At 49.8% G+C, this 14,641-nt stretch overlaps 1 long non-coding RNA gene across 2 annotated transcripts; it reads right to left on the bottom strand.

Moving 5' to 3' along the window:
* Positions 1-9,269: 9,269 nt before the first annotated feature.
* On the bottom strand, positions 9,270-12,323 carry LOC120889194 (uncharacterized). 2 transcript variants are annotated; one of them, XR_005733090.2, is made up of 3 exons: positions 12,052-12,323; positions 11,257-11,342; positions 9,270-9,482 (listed from the first exon to the last, which is right to left on the bottom strand). It is a non-coding gene; the product is annotated as an uncharacterized LOC120889194 (long non-coding RNA). The 2 variants fall into 2 exon arrangements; XR_005733091.2 differs by having other exon boundaries at positions 11,257-11,339; positions 12,052-12,315.
* Between the last annotated feature and the right edge of the window lie 2,318 nt (positions 12,324-14,641).

The raw sequence follows: 14,641 nt of genomic DNA, 5'->3' as shown, positions 1-14,641 counted from the left end.
GAAGTGGAAAGACTCAGGAAGTGTATCCAAATTTTATTCATATACAGAGAAAGCACTATTATTTTTCCTCATAATTACAGAAATTGGAAACTCAAATAATAAAAATGTTTTTATTTCCTAGAGAAAAGGTTTGATACAAGAATTTTAGAGAGTGAGGGAAGGGGTTTTCTAAATAAAATCCTGAAAACTTATATCCTACAACTAGAAATAGAGTTCTTGGATGTAACAATAGGATTAATTTCTCTTTCTTACTGTCTTCAGAAAAGGTAGGTGTATCCATTAAAATGTGAAAATGGGGCTGGGCATGCTAACGTTACTCTAGTCATCCCAGAAACTTGGGAATCTGAGGCAGGAGGATCACAGGTTTGAGGTTAGCCTTAGCAACTTAGCCAGAAACTGTTTCAAAATAAAAGTTAAAAAGGATAGGGGATGTAGCTCAGTGGTAAAGTGCCCTGAGTTCAATCCTCAGTATCTCTCCACCCCCCACAAAGCACAAATGGGTAGTGACTCGGTTGAATTCAGTCTCTTTACTGTATGCAGATGTGGTTGTAAATTGTCAATTTTTCTTCCTAAAATTTATATTGATAGAGTCTCAAATCAACTCCTGAGGCCATATTTATGTAAAAGCTTATTTAAGCTTAGTTTACAAGCATACATGAAAAATGAGTAAGCAATATTTAACCATGTGGGTTTGACTTTTCATGCTACTAGAGTATATGCAACATTACGGACCATCCATGTGAATTTTTATAAAGAAATCTGCAGACATTTTATCCGGTGAGGGTTTGGAGGAGTGGTTCTTCTCTTGGAAAGTTCATGCTCTGTCTTCTACATGGATAAGGGAACAGGTCGCCTCTGCCTCCCTCCCTTACAAATTCATCCGCTGGGATGAACTTAGAGTTGCTTTTCACACATGCTTTTTCTGGAATGTTCCTTTCTATCCATCTGAAAGGCATGTTGAGCGTCTCTCTGGGGCCCTGGACACCTGGAGAGAGAGAGAAACACCACCTGGGCTTCCTTCCGGGGCCTCCCAATCTGGGGGACGGGTGGAGCTGTAGGATGGCCTGAGCAGCCAGCTGGGTGCAGAGCCAGGCTGAGCTGTGTCTCCAAGGAAGCTCTTGCAGTCCCCAGGGGTCCTCTCATGCCCTGCCTCATCAGCCCCCTGCTCCCACCAGCAGATCTAGTGACTCTGCAAAGGTTCTGACCCTTGGTGAATGGGGCGTGAGAATGTCTCCAGTACTGCCAGAGTTCCTGTGTGTTATGGATTGTAGTAGCGGAAGGAGAGCAGTTTCCATCATGTCCATCTTGGAAGCAGTGTTTCTCCTGCAGTCCAGTTCCAGGTACCCAAAGGGCAATCAGTAACTTCAACAGGAAAAGGACTCAAGAAAATATACTGAGACTGTTTACCATCTCCCATAGTATACCATAGCAGCAGGCCTAGAGAACCGTGTCGTTTCCAGGGATCTAGGGAAAAAGCCTCTCTTAGGTACTGCTTTCTCTTTTACTGGATCTGGGCTGTGAGTCATGATGCCAACACATCCCTTTCATTAGGTGGAAGTTGATATACTTGTTTACGTGGCAAAAATGATCCCATAAAGAGTTTTTATGTCATAACATCCTAGTCAAATTTGGCAGCTCCTCCAGGAATTGTCAACTAAAGAGTTAGAAGAGACTATTGCATTGTTTCCAGAACTTGCCTAACCCTTAGAACTGCCTGGTGTGCTCATTAACTCTGAAACTAACTGGGCCCCCCTCCAGACCTGCTATGCCCAAACAACGAGAAAAGGGCCTGTGAGCCTACCTTTTAAAACTTTTTCCTGGTAGTTACCTGCAGACTGACAAGCAGTTAACAAGATATAATACAGAGGGGTCCTTTATCTCTGTCTCCCAGCTTTCCCTATAAAAGCATCTTACCTAACTATGGTAAAATTGACCTCAGTAAAACCCACTGACCTTAACCGGATTCTACCAACAAATGTGTGTGTGTGTGTGTGCGTGTGTGCATGTGCGTGTGTGCATGCACACACATGCACGTATATGCAATTTCATCATGTTGTAGTCTGTGTATCCATCACCCCATGAAGACTGAGCACTCTGCTCACCACTGGGCTCTCCTGCTACCTTCCTTGGCCACATTCACCCCTGTCTTCTCCACCTTTTGCCAATCATTAACCTGTCTTCCACTTTTTAATTTTGTCATTTCAAAGGTATTCTATGAATGGAGTAATGCACTATGTGATTTGTTGGGATTTTCACTTTTTACTCAGCCTAAGTCCCTGGAGGGTCTCCCAGTTGTTCTGTGTGCTAATAGCTCATTCCCTTGTATTGCGGGGTAATATTCTATGGCATGGATGCACCCAGCTTGTGTAGCTGCTCCCCTGGTGACCCATGTGCCCATCTCTTCCAGTCTAGAGCTCTTAAAAATGACATTTGTGTACAGATGCTTGTGTGACCACAGGTCTCTATTTCTCTGAGAGGAATACCCTGTGCACTTGCCTGGTCATACCTCATTTGCATATTTAGCATTTTAAAAAACTGTCAATCTGTTTTCTGGAGGGTCTGTGACTGTTTACTTTCCCACCAGCAGTGTACGAGTGATTTAGCTTCTCTGCCTTCTTTCCAACAGTTAGTGTTCTTAATATATTTTTTTTTGTTTTTTGCCATTATGAGAAGTATGAAGTGATATCTCATTTCAGGTTTAATTTGCATTTCCCTAATGGCAAATGATATTGAAAATCTTTCCATTTGTTTATTAACCATCTGTATTTTCTCTTCTGTGAAATGTCTTTCACCCCTGGTCTAATTGGATTGTTTATTTATCTATTTTATTGTTGAGGTTTGAGAGTTCTTTATTCTAGATAGCAATTCTTTGTAGAATATGCAATTAGCAATTTTTTTACAGGTCTGAAGCATGACTTATAATCCTTTTAATAAAGTCTTTCATAGAGCAAGAGTTTTATTTTTAATCAGGTCTAGATTGACAAAATTTTATTTTAGTACTTGTATTTTTGGTGTCGAGGCAAATACTTTGTCTAGTATTAGATCCTGAAAAATTTTTCATAGTTCTTTTTTAAAAATTTCATAGTGTTTTTTCTTATAGTGAAAGCACAAAATCCACTTTAAATTAATTTTGGTGAGATGGGTACTGGGGATTGAATCCAGGGCACTTCACCACAGAGCCATATCCCCAGTTTTTTTTTTTTTTTTTTTTTTTAAATTTGAGACAAGGTAAATTGCTAAATTGCTTAGGGCCTCACTAAGTCACTAAGGCTGGCTTTGAACTTGGGATCATCTTGCCTCAGGCTCCTGAGCTGCTGGGATTACAGGTGCACCTCCATGTCCCCTTTAAGTTAAATTTTGTGCAGTTGTGAGGTTTTGGTGTGCTAAACAACTTTGGCAGGCTGTTTGCAGAAGCCATGAACTTTGGGTGGACCTGGGGAGAGCTGGAGTCTGCTCCTGTGGCCTTCACACCCAGGGCCGGGGTCCCTTCAACAGCACTGTTCTCAGCACACAGAACCTGCACATTTTTAAAAGTTCATGCCTAAGAGTATGTCCTCCTCTGAAGAAAATGTTGTTGTAGTTTTAATTTTGGTTTCTGTGTGACTGTTCTTAGAATGTAAGACGTGGTCGACTTTTGTGGGTTGATCACATGTCCTGTCCCTTAAAGTCTGATAATTGGTAGATTCCTTTGGATTTTGTATGTAGACATCTGTCATCTGCAAATAGGGACAGTTTACTCTTGTCCTTTGCATCAGAGTGGCTTCTCTTTCTCTTTCTTGAATAATTTCACTGGCTAGAATTTCCAGTCCTCTGTTGAATACAAGTTGTGAGCACAACATCTTTCCTGGCAAGTGTCATTAAGGAGGTGTCACCTACAGGTTGTCATCTATGTAAGCAAATGCTGTTCATCCAGAGGAGGATGTCTCTTTATTCTTAGTTTCTTAGCGGTTTGTTTCTTTTTTAAGTCATGCATGGATGTCATGCATGGGTGTTAGCTTTTGTCAGATGCTTCTTCTCTGTCCCTGAAATCATCATTTCCTTCTTTACTGCCACAGTAAGTTATACTTCCCGATCTTGGATTGTTGAGCTAGTCTTGCACATCTGGAATAAATCCACTCACTCATAGTGTCTGATCGTGTTTACATATTGATGAATTTGGTTTGCTCAAATCTGTATTTCTCACGAATTCTCTTTGGTACCTTCTGTGATCAGGTCACATCAGGAAATAGTAGAGTGTGTTGTGTGTGTTGCAGTCCTGGTCTCTCCCTGGTGGCATAAGACTACTTGGTAGCAAACAGAGGCCTCCTAGATTCAGGCTAGAAGGTTTGGCTGTGTCGATTCTTCCTTTGTAGCAATATTGCCCACAACCACCCAGCACCAGCTTTGTCCAGGCTCTTACTTCATCTATCCATCAGATGACCATTCAGAAGTCACAGCCAAAAAAGGATAAGTTGGGAGATTATAAATTAAACCTTTTGCTTTAATTCTGCACTATATTTTCATTGGGTAATTTATTGAGTCAAAAATGAATGATTTGTTGGATCTCGAGTGACACTGTTGTTTTCTCTGAGGATTGTCAAGCTGAATTAGATATAGATCAACCCCTGCCTCTATTCTTGTATTAGTTAACTTATTCACACAGTCACAAGCATTTTGAACCCATAGTGTGCCAAGAACGCCTGAGGACGCTGGGTTACAACAGGATAGAAATCAACACGCATGTTCTCACGGAACTGCCATGTGGAGTGGTGTGTGCATGTGACGGGAGCTGGCCTTTAGTGGCTGTGGTACACGTGTACTTGACTGTTCAGACTGCAACACACCATTTTAAATGTAACCAGAGGGGTAGTGTCTGGTGACTCTGAAAGCTTGGTGTATGAAAAACTGCATTCAGTTTAGAGTTGAACTTCTTGGGAAAGATGTCTTTTGAGTTAACGCTTAAAGGTGTTTGATGCAGTTAGATGTGCAGAAAGGGTCTTGGCCAAGAGGGAGGGGGCACTGCAGCCTGAGGGGCACCGTGGAGAACGTGGGGGAGGATTGGGGAAGCTGAGAAGCAGGACAAGTGCAGAACTGAGCTCAGGAAGGGGCTGTGGAAACCAGGCTGGAGAGGTTTAGGCCACACGTGCAGATGCCACATTCACCATCCAAAGCTTTAGTTAGACTTTCCTTTTGGGGTTGGGAGAGGTTGAAGCAGGAGGCTGGTATAATCAGATCTGTGTGTGAGAAAGACCACGTTGCCTGGCAATGTGGGGGTGGACTTGTGTGGTCATGATGGGGGTCAAAGGGAGGAGGGCTTCGGGGACTCTCAGAGTTCCAGCAGAGTGGTGCCTCCAGAACTGAGGAAGGGAAGGACAGAGAGAGAGAGGGAGGGGGAGGGGAGAGGGAGGGGAGAGAGGGAGGGGGAGGGGAGAGGGAGGGGGGAGGGGGAGAGGGAGGGGCAGAGGGAGAGGGAGGGGGAGAGGGAGAGGGAGGGGGAGGGGAGAGGGAGGGGGAGGGGAGAGGGAGAGGGAGGGGGAGAGGGAGGGGGAGGGAAGGGGGAGGGGGAGGGGGAGGGAAGGGGGAGGGGGAGGGGAGGGGGAGGGGAGAGGGAGAGGGAGGGGAGGGGAAGGGAGAGGGTAGGGGACAGGGAGGGGAAGGGGGAGGGGAGGGGAGAGGGAGGGGGAGAGGGAGAGGGAGGGGGAGGGGAGAGGGAGAGGGAGGGGACGGGGAGGGGAGAGGGAGAGGGAGGGGAGGGGAGGGGAGAGGGAGGGGGAGAGGGAGAGGGAGGGGGAGGGGAGAGGGAGAGGGAGGGGAGGGGGAGGGGAGAGGGAGAGGGAGGGGAGGGGAAGGGAGAGGGTAGGGGACAGGGAGGGGAAGGGGGAGGGGAGGGGAGAGGGAGGGGGAGAGGGAGAGGGAGGGGGAGGGGAGAGGGAGAGGGAGGGGAGGGGGAGGGGAGAGGGAGAGGGAGGGGAGGGGAAGGGAGAGGGTAGGGGACAGGAGGGGAGGGGAAGGGGGAGGGGAGGGGGAGGGGAGGGGGAGGGGAGAGGTGTGAGGGTGAAAATACATCATGACTTAGCAGGGAGTTGGTGGAACTGAGGAGGGACAGCTCCAAGGTCTCTGGCTCCATCAAGGTAGTAATTAATAATTAAAGCATCTTCAGGAGGCACAAGTCCCCTGCTGCCAGGTGATGAGCGGGGACCTGTGCCTCTGTGGCGGGGGTCGGCAGTCTGCCTAACACCTGAGCATACCCACAAAATAAAAACCAACACACAGATAAATAAAAAAAAGCAAATGAATAAATGTGCACTTTAAAAATCGACCTTCTTGACTTTGATCACATTATTTCCCAGAGGAAGGCACGTTGTCACTGCAAAGGCCCAAACCTGCAGGACTGCTGATTTGCCAGCTTCTCGATCTAGTTGGTCCCTTTGGTGTCCCTGTGCAGAAATGCCCTCGCTGCTGTGTAGTGAACGGTTTCCCTGTCCTAGCTCATGAGCTCTCTCCTGCTGGCCTTGGCAGATCCTCATCTGAACTCAGGAATGGTCTGTCTCTTCTCCTCTTCTCTGTGAAATTCCTACTCTTTTGAGAAGGCCCAGTGCAAAATCCTCTGCTCGGCCTGTCCCTGGATCCAAGTCTGAGATCTCTTCCTCTGTGGGATTCTGATTTCAACTCCAGCCGCAGTCTATGTCCCTTGGAGTCTGCTGTGGTTCGCACCCCGGCTGGGCAGTGGCCGTGAAGGCAGGCTGGCACCTCAATGTCGCGTGGAGCCCTGGGCCTGGTCTTTTGGTGTAAAGGTGCCTCACCAGCACTTGCTCTTCAGGAGGATGCCAGTCTCAGTCCTCAGCCTTCCCAGTCTCTGAAGGCGTCAGATCCCAGCCTGTCCCCAACCCCCAGAGATAGTGTTCAAGGGTTTGCTCATGGGGAATTTCTTGTTCAGGCCCATAGGCAGTTGCTGGATCCTAGCCTGGTATCTGGCTGATGGTCTGAGCTAATCAAGAGAGCCCAGGAGGTGGCGGAGCTCATTAGTGTGTGGCGTGCTCACCTCTCACTGTTCTGGGCCCTGGAGCGCTGGCTGTTTTTGTGCATTCTTGAGTGAGTGTGTGTCAATGAGGAGGTCCCTGTCCATGAGCTCACGGGGATTGGAAGTGAGGTTGACAGTGGCTGTTTCTGTGGAGCTGGTGACGACAGCGACTCTTGCTCCGAAGTTCAGATCCTCTGAGAAGCGGCAGCGAGCCGCTCACACGCACACAGTTTCCTGGGGGTGGTGCCTGTGGAGGATACAGGGGACACAGCCAGGCTAACTTGGACAACAGATGGGGTCACATCTGTCCAAGCAAAGTGACGAGGGGGCTTGCGGTGGGAGAGCTTCAGCTGGCGGCATGGTTTAAGCGAGCCCATGCCCGGCGGCTGGTGAATCCTGGAGCAAAGGCTGGGCATCAGAGGATGACCGTGCTTGGGGGATGGCCTGCTCCCCTCTCCTGCAGTGCAGGGGACACATGGCCTGTGCATGATCGCCGTGGGTCTGAAGGTGCAGCCTCTGGGGGCAATCCCTCACCTGGGCCCCTGCGTGGGCTCTCGTGAAGGGGTCTGGAGTGGGCACCGGGAGGGGGCCTGGCGCCCTCAGAGTGCCTGTCTGAGGAGATGCCACCCAGGGCTCTGCTTGCCTCTCTCTGAAGGGAGAGGGAATGTGACCACTGACACCCGCACAGAGAGCTCGAGTCTTGAGACAGCCTCTGTCCTCACGGCCCCTCTCCCTGAGCTGCCACACAAGTCCTTTCCCACAGCTGCTATGACAAAATCCTGCAAAATGGAGGCTTAAAGCCACAGTCATTCCCTCAGGTCATGGAGACCAGTAGTCAGATGTGGACTGAGCCATGCTTCCTCCAGAGCCTCCAGGGGTGGATCCTTTCCACCTGTGCCAGGCCTGGTGGCCCTGGACATTCCTGGCTGGTGGCCATACTACTCCAGTCTCTGCACCTATCTTCGTACATGTCTGTGTCTGACTCTTTGCTTCTCGTCAGGACACCAGTCACGTTGGATGAGGACTCACTGAATGACCTCATCTTAGACCTTGTTTCAATTAAGGCCTCTTCTCTGGTATCAGGACATTAATGTTTTTTAAAAGACCCGCTCAACCCACAACCAGGGCATACCCTTCTGCACCTTTCAGACCTTGGCAATCACTCCTCCTTGGGATGGTTGCTACATGTGTCTGCTCACAGTTCCAACTGGACAAGAGAACCCCCAAAGACAGCCAAAGGGGTCCTGAGGTCCTGTGGGCATTCCTGCTTGTCCCCACTGTGGAAGAGCAAGCCGATCCTCTAGTCTCAGGGGTGACTTCGCCTCCCACCTGCTGGCCCTCAGACATAAGGAGTCAGGAGAATCCGCAGTCGGTGGTTCAATGAACTCTGTCCTGTTTCCCTTGGCAAAGGCACTGGACTCCACCTCGCAGCCCCCAGATTTCGGGGTGGGAAGCAAACTCGTAGGGTCCTGGGTGGTGATGTGAGCAGGTCCCCTGTTCTTCTGTGCCCACTGGGAATAAACCCCACGAGAGGGCTCCGGTGGACTGCCTGGCTGGCCACCACATCCCACAGAGGGCTCCCTCCAAGCGGGCTGTGCCAGGAGGGACCTCTGTGGTGTGTCCCACTGGGATAGGCTAGTTCTCACTAGTGGTCGGGGCAAAGACGGTGAGCTTTGGGGTTTCTGGGGTTCTGCAGAGCTGAGGTGCTCAGGGGTCCACCCAGATGTCTATATCCTGCTGTGGAGATCCTCCAGGTTTTTCCCACTAAGATGTCCCCCCGGCATAGCACCTGACTTGACTGACTCACCCAGCCTCCTGCCGCAGGGCTAGTCCGCAGCTGCCCAGGCCTGCAGCCCTCAGGCTGCACTCGCACTGGGTTGGCTCCCCGCCTTCTCATTCTCCTGCTTTAGAGCATCGGCGCTGCCGACTACAAAGCAGCCGGTCCCGCAGTCTGCGTAAGTACTCTCCCTTCCATGTTCCCTGATGCTTGACTCGTCGCACATGCCAGGACCTTTCCCCGGGGACCCACCGTGGGGCTTCCCGCAGCTGGGCTGCCACCTTGAGCCAGGGACTGTGCACACACAGACCATCCCCCATCCAGACCCAAGTGAGTCACTCTCTAGACCCCAACTTTCCACCTAGTTGGCCAGGTGGCTGCTGGTGCCATCTGTGGCAGTCTAGGTATTCAAAAAGCAGATGGCGAAAGAGAATTATATCATCATATCACAATAAAATAATACCAATATAATATATATATATGAACTCTAAATAGTGATCTTCAGTCTATTTTAATGTACTTGTTCAACTTTGTTGGAAGATACACAGAACTGTAAACTGTGGCTGAAGTGTGAAGTCAGGGGTCGTCCCACTGGGTAGAGAGGAAGGACCTGTTCCAGCCTCACCCATAGCTTGTGGGTATTGTCTTCTCCCTGTGTTTCTTCATATCAGCTTCTCTGTACCAGTCTGCTCCAAGTCCCTTTTTCTATAAGAAGTCACAGTGGATTAGGGTCTACCCTAAGAATTATTTTAACTTGATTAACCCTGTGAAGACCAGGTCTCCAAATACGGCCCCATTTTGGACTATGGTGGAAGGAAAAGAAAGGCTTCTCAGCTCATGGCAGCCAGGAAGCAGCAATAGAGACCCAGGAGCCAGGGACAAGGTACAGTCCCCAGGCTACCTGACCCCAGTGGCCTACTTCCTTCTGCCACGTCCTACTCGCCTGTAGTTATCACCTAGTAGTCTGTTCCAAATTTTAACCTATCAGCTGAGTTAATCCACGGATAAGGTCACAGCTCTCAAATCTTATCTTTTCATCTCCCCATGTTGCTACCCTGGAGATCCTGTCTCCAACACACGAGCTTTTCAGGGACAGTTCATGGTCACACAATAACACGGTCTCCAAGTAGAAATAGGAAGGGTGAAGACAGCTCAGCGGTGGAGCACCCTGGATTGATTCCAGAACTGACAAATAAACACATGACTAGATAAATAAATAAAAGACGTTTTCAGGACGTGCGCCTGTAGATGAAGAGGAGGAAGGAAGCAGGAGGAGTCGGGGAACAAAGTTCTGGACAGGATTTTGAATGGGACTTTCCTATTTCAGAATATCAGCCTGAGCCCCAGAGGGGAACACAAGGGACAAGAGATACTCCTTCATTCCACAGAGAGGAGCCAAACATGGATGGAGGGCGACAGAAGGGAAACGCTCTGTGAGCCTCACCCTGAGCCGTCTGCATGAGCGCAAGCAGATGCATCCAGGGTTCAGTGGGAGAGCCGGGGTGTGAGTGTGAGCAGATGAATTTTCCCTTTTTATTTTACTGCATATAGAGTAAGCATATTAGTAAATCTTGTTAGTAAGAAAATCTTTCTAACCTTGTGCAAGCTGAAAGCAAGAGGGAAGGGAAGACAGGCACCAAGCAAACATCCATAAAACTTGGGAGCCTTGGAGAGAAGGGACAGTCTCTACACATATGAGATCTGGGAGGATTTGCTTGGGCCTCCTCCGCCACCTGGCCAGGGACTTGGCAGAACTCCTGTGGGGCTACAGCAGGTCCACCAGAGTGAGAGGGATTCAGAAATGGGCTCTTGCTTTTCACCTCTAGATTCGCAGGTAAGAGTCTGGCTGGAATCGACCCTGAGCACAGAAGGAGTGGGAGGATGGCAGCCCCGGGGGTGGGGGGGGGGAGATGGACAGCCTTCCCTGGCCAGTGCACATGGCAGCAGCTGGCTGGAGTGGAGGCTTTGGGAGACACACACTCGAGAGGACCACCTGGCAGAGGGAGGGTCCCCAAGTGAGAGCCTGGAGCGCATGGCCAGGGGGAAGGACAAGTGTCTCCTGGGAGTGCACTTCCAGGACTGGAGCATGTCCCGTGGAGGTGCTTGAAGTGGCCTCCAGAGCTCCCAGGGGTCCTCTGAAGAACTTCCCATTGTGTGAAGGTCAGATCCAAGGGCCCCGAATGCCAATTATGTACTCATCTCGCAGCCAAACCTTGAACTGCTCAAGAAACTAAAGTTCTGATCTAAACTGGAATGCACACTTGAACATGCAAAAACTAAACGGTCCCAACAATCTGGAAGTAAAAAGTGGTGGGGTCTGCCCCACCCAAGACCCGCAGTGAGGACCCGTGGTGCACAAATGAAGAGCCATGCCGTGTCGGCGGGTCTTCCAGCCAAGCTCCTGGAGACACCATTTAGGCCAAGCACCATGCACCCACAAGTGCATTCTTCTCTGTCCCCCAAGTCCGTGGCTCCAGACCTGCCTCCAAGACGACGTCCTCTCCGAAGTCTTCCCCCACTTCCCTTCTCGCTCGTTCTTCCCACTCTTTCACCTACGCCGAGCTGCTGGAAAACACCACAGAATTACCCACCTCCGCGCTGTAGGGCTTGGTCTGCTCTGAGTAGGGTTTATGTGTTGTAAGGTCCCTGGGCCCTGGATGTTGTGTCACCCATGGAGAACGGAGTGCTCAGGCTCAGCTGACAGCTGTCGGGGAAGTAGGTAAGGGAAAGGGCCAGAGGCAGTGGACAAGGTCCCAGGAGTTAGCCCCTGGCTCCCAGAGACCAGGTGGCAGAAGCCAATGAGAAGGGGCCCTTGAAGGCACACGTGCACAGATGTGTCCCCACCCGCTGGCCCTGGCTTTTACAGGAGCAGTTGTTTGAGCAACTCAAAGGCCGCATTATCAGATTGCTTACAAATTTTTGATAGAATGGATATAAAACTTATCAGACACAAATTTTTTAGTGTCCTTTCAGGAGTTCAAGGTAGCGCTGCGTCCACTATGAAAGGAGGAGCGTACACTGAGGCCTCTCCTTGTGCTCAGCATGGCTGTGGCGAGCAGATTGCCCAGCGGACACCTTGGAGCCCCTCCCACAGCCCTGTGACAATAGGCCGGAGAACCCTGGGCTGCCGAGGACAGGGGTTGGCCTCTTCCCCCAGAGCTCCAGGTCCTCTGACCCTCTTCCTGCCCTCCTCCCTCCTCTGCTGAGCCAGCCCGTCTGGGAGCCTCCTCTCTCCTGTGAACGGGGGCGTTTCCAGGAGCCCCTGGGGCCTTACTTCCTGTGAAAACTTTGTTGGTCTCCTCCCCTGCCATCTGTCAGGGCGTCCCTCTCCTGCGTGGACATTTGCTTCCCAGAGGCCCTCACTGGCTCTCGGGGTCTCCCCAGCTTAGTCCTCTCCGCTTCTGTCCACCCAGCACCAGAGCCCAGCACCGGCTTCGTCCCTCTGGTTCTTGCCCTTTCCTTTCAAGTCTTTTCTACTTTTTATGCAAAATCATAAAGTGTCGAAGGCTGCGTTGCCATGGCAGCAGCGTGCTGCGGGCCTCTGGGTATTTGAGCTCTGCACTTGGGGAACTAACAGAGCTGGCCTCCGGGCTGGAGGGGAGGACGGGAGCAGGGAAGGCAGGCCAGGCCCGAAAATGCATTCGCGGTGACATCACTGCCTTTCCCACAGAGCCATTGACACGGGAGGCCACTGGGCCCATTCACTGCCCCAAAGCCGCTCTCCAGGCCCTGGGAGCCTCCTCCCTCTTCCTGAATGCCCTTTTTGTTGGGAAACAGTGGAGCGTTTCTGAAGGCCTGCATAAATGACTGAGTAATTCACTGAGGTTGCCAGGAAGTCTGAGCCACTTGTGAGCCAACAATAGTGAACTTTATCTCCCGCCCCAAGCTGGAAGTTCCAGCTGTGGGTCCCGAATTCTAATGAGGGCCCTACTCAGGCCTCTGAGGGTATGGTAATATTTTACCCATCTTTGCTTTTCCTTTTTTAACCAAGACACTGTCATTGCTGCTATTGAGAACCGGAGGTGAGTCCTGAGGGCTGCGGTGAGCTGGGGGCGTGTGTGTGAATGAAGATCAGAGGAAGGAAGGCAGAGGATGGTTTTCCTGGTAGCTTGACGGGTTTGCTACTTCATAGGAGACTGAACTGACCTAGAAGAGCGAAAAGAAAGATTTCACTCTGACCCGTAAATCCCTGAACCAGAACGATAACTTTAGGAAATTTTCCATGTTTTAAACACTGCTTCTCTTGTCTTTTTTTTTTTTAGCTGAAAACTCAGCAGCCAAGGCTGGTGATGTGCTTGGCATCAGCACGAGGCCGTGAGTTCCCTGGTGTATAGGCAAATGCCTGGCTCACTGCTTAGCAATCGCCTGTCTCAGGCCAGTTCTGCCCTAAAAGCTGGTTCTCGGCTAGCTGGACTAGAAGTGAACGCGCCACCTTGTCGGCCCAAGGACACCCCAAAGTGCCAGCAGAGAAGGTCAAGAATTCCAGTCCCCTGGATGACCCCAGAGGAAGGATTCTAGTGACTGGTCACTGTGATGACAGACAGACACTATGAAGAACTTCCCATGTGGGCTCTCCAGGATGTCCCTCAGAGGTGACTAGCATTTCCCCATTCAACCACACCTACACCATGTCTGGGGACCCACTGTGGCCTTTGTCGATGGCAGAGCTCTGTTTCTCCAGCTCCTGAGGTCCTTTTCAGGTTTCTCGAGATCTTCTTGAATAGGAGCCCCTCATCAAGAACAGAGGTCTCCTGAGGGTAGGGGGTGACGGCATGTGCCTGACAGCTTGACCTCCCTGTCCGTCCTAAACATACCAAATAAAACATCAGGAGTCATGCGTTCAGCTTCCTAGAAGTCAGAGGATATAGCGATCTATAAATTCCCTGTACGTAGAGAAATAAACCAGTTTCAACAGAGCTCCTGCCCCCATCTCTGCAAGGTCCTGGGAATGAAAGTAGGGTTGGCAAGGTGTAAAGAGAAGATAGGACGAGGATGACTTAGGTGGAGACTCTCAGGAGAAATCTAAAGGAAATGCTGAAGGACTGGTGAGAGTAGAGGGTGAGGCAAAGGACTTGGAGCATGAACAGGACTGGAGGAGGTGGTCCCTGGGTGTGCTATGTGGAGTAGAGTTGTACGAATGAGGAAAGGGTGGTACCTGTGGAACCACACTAGCCAGGAGAAAGAAGGAAACAGGAGGGGCTAAGAGGCTGCAGGCAGGGGTGAAAGAGTAGCACACACCCCAGGCCATTCTTCTCCCTATGTGGCCACCACTTCCCTTCACTAAGAAAACCATCCACCAGCAGACGGGTGTTCAGCATTGCACTGTCTGCTACAAGTCCCACCCAAGCAATGACGGGTTGATGATGCAATGATCCAAACAGGCATCACACACATGCCATCATTGTCAGAGAATAGAAAATAGAGCACACAGAAGACACAAAGACTCAGAGAAAAACACCAAATCAAAAGAAACAAAAGAAAGTTCTAATGGGATAACCGAAACTGAGGTGAAAGATTCAAGCAAGCATTTGAAGATAAGGAAACACCTTAGATACAAAGTTTAAAAATCAAAAACACATAGGAAACACGGAAAAAAAGAAATGAAACAAGAATCAATGGAATTCAGGGAAAAAGTAGAAGGAAATGATACCATGATATAGATACATGGTACTGTACATTAATAGATAAAAGTAGTTTTTAAAAATAATGAAAGACAAAACCCAATAGCTAACTTAACCATGGAAAATAGAAGCAAAATTTTGCAAAATAAAAAATGGAAAGGAGTAAATTACTATAGAGAGAAAGTTAAATCCTAGAAGAAGACTTGTACATATGTGTGCAAAGGCATTTATAAAGCCTGAAGG

Source organism: Ictidomys tridecemlineatus, chromosome 8, assembly GCF_052094955.1.
Source record: "Ictidomys tridecemlineatus isolate mIctTri1 chromosome 8, mIctTri1.hap1, whole genome shotgun sequence".
Taxonomy (NCBI): domain Eukaryota; kingdom Metazoa; phylum Chordata; class Mammalia; order Rodentia; family Sciuridae; genus Ictidomys; species Ictidomys tridecemlineatus.
This window is presented reverse-complemented; position numbering and strand designations above follow the sequence as displayed.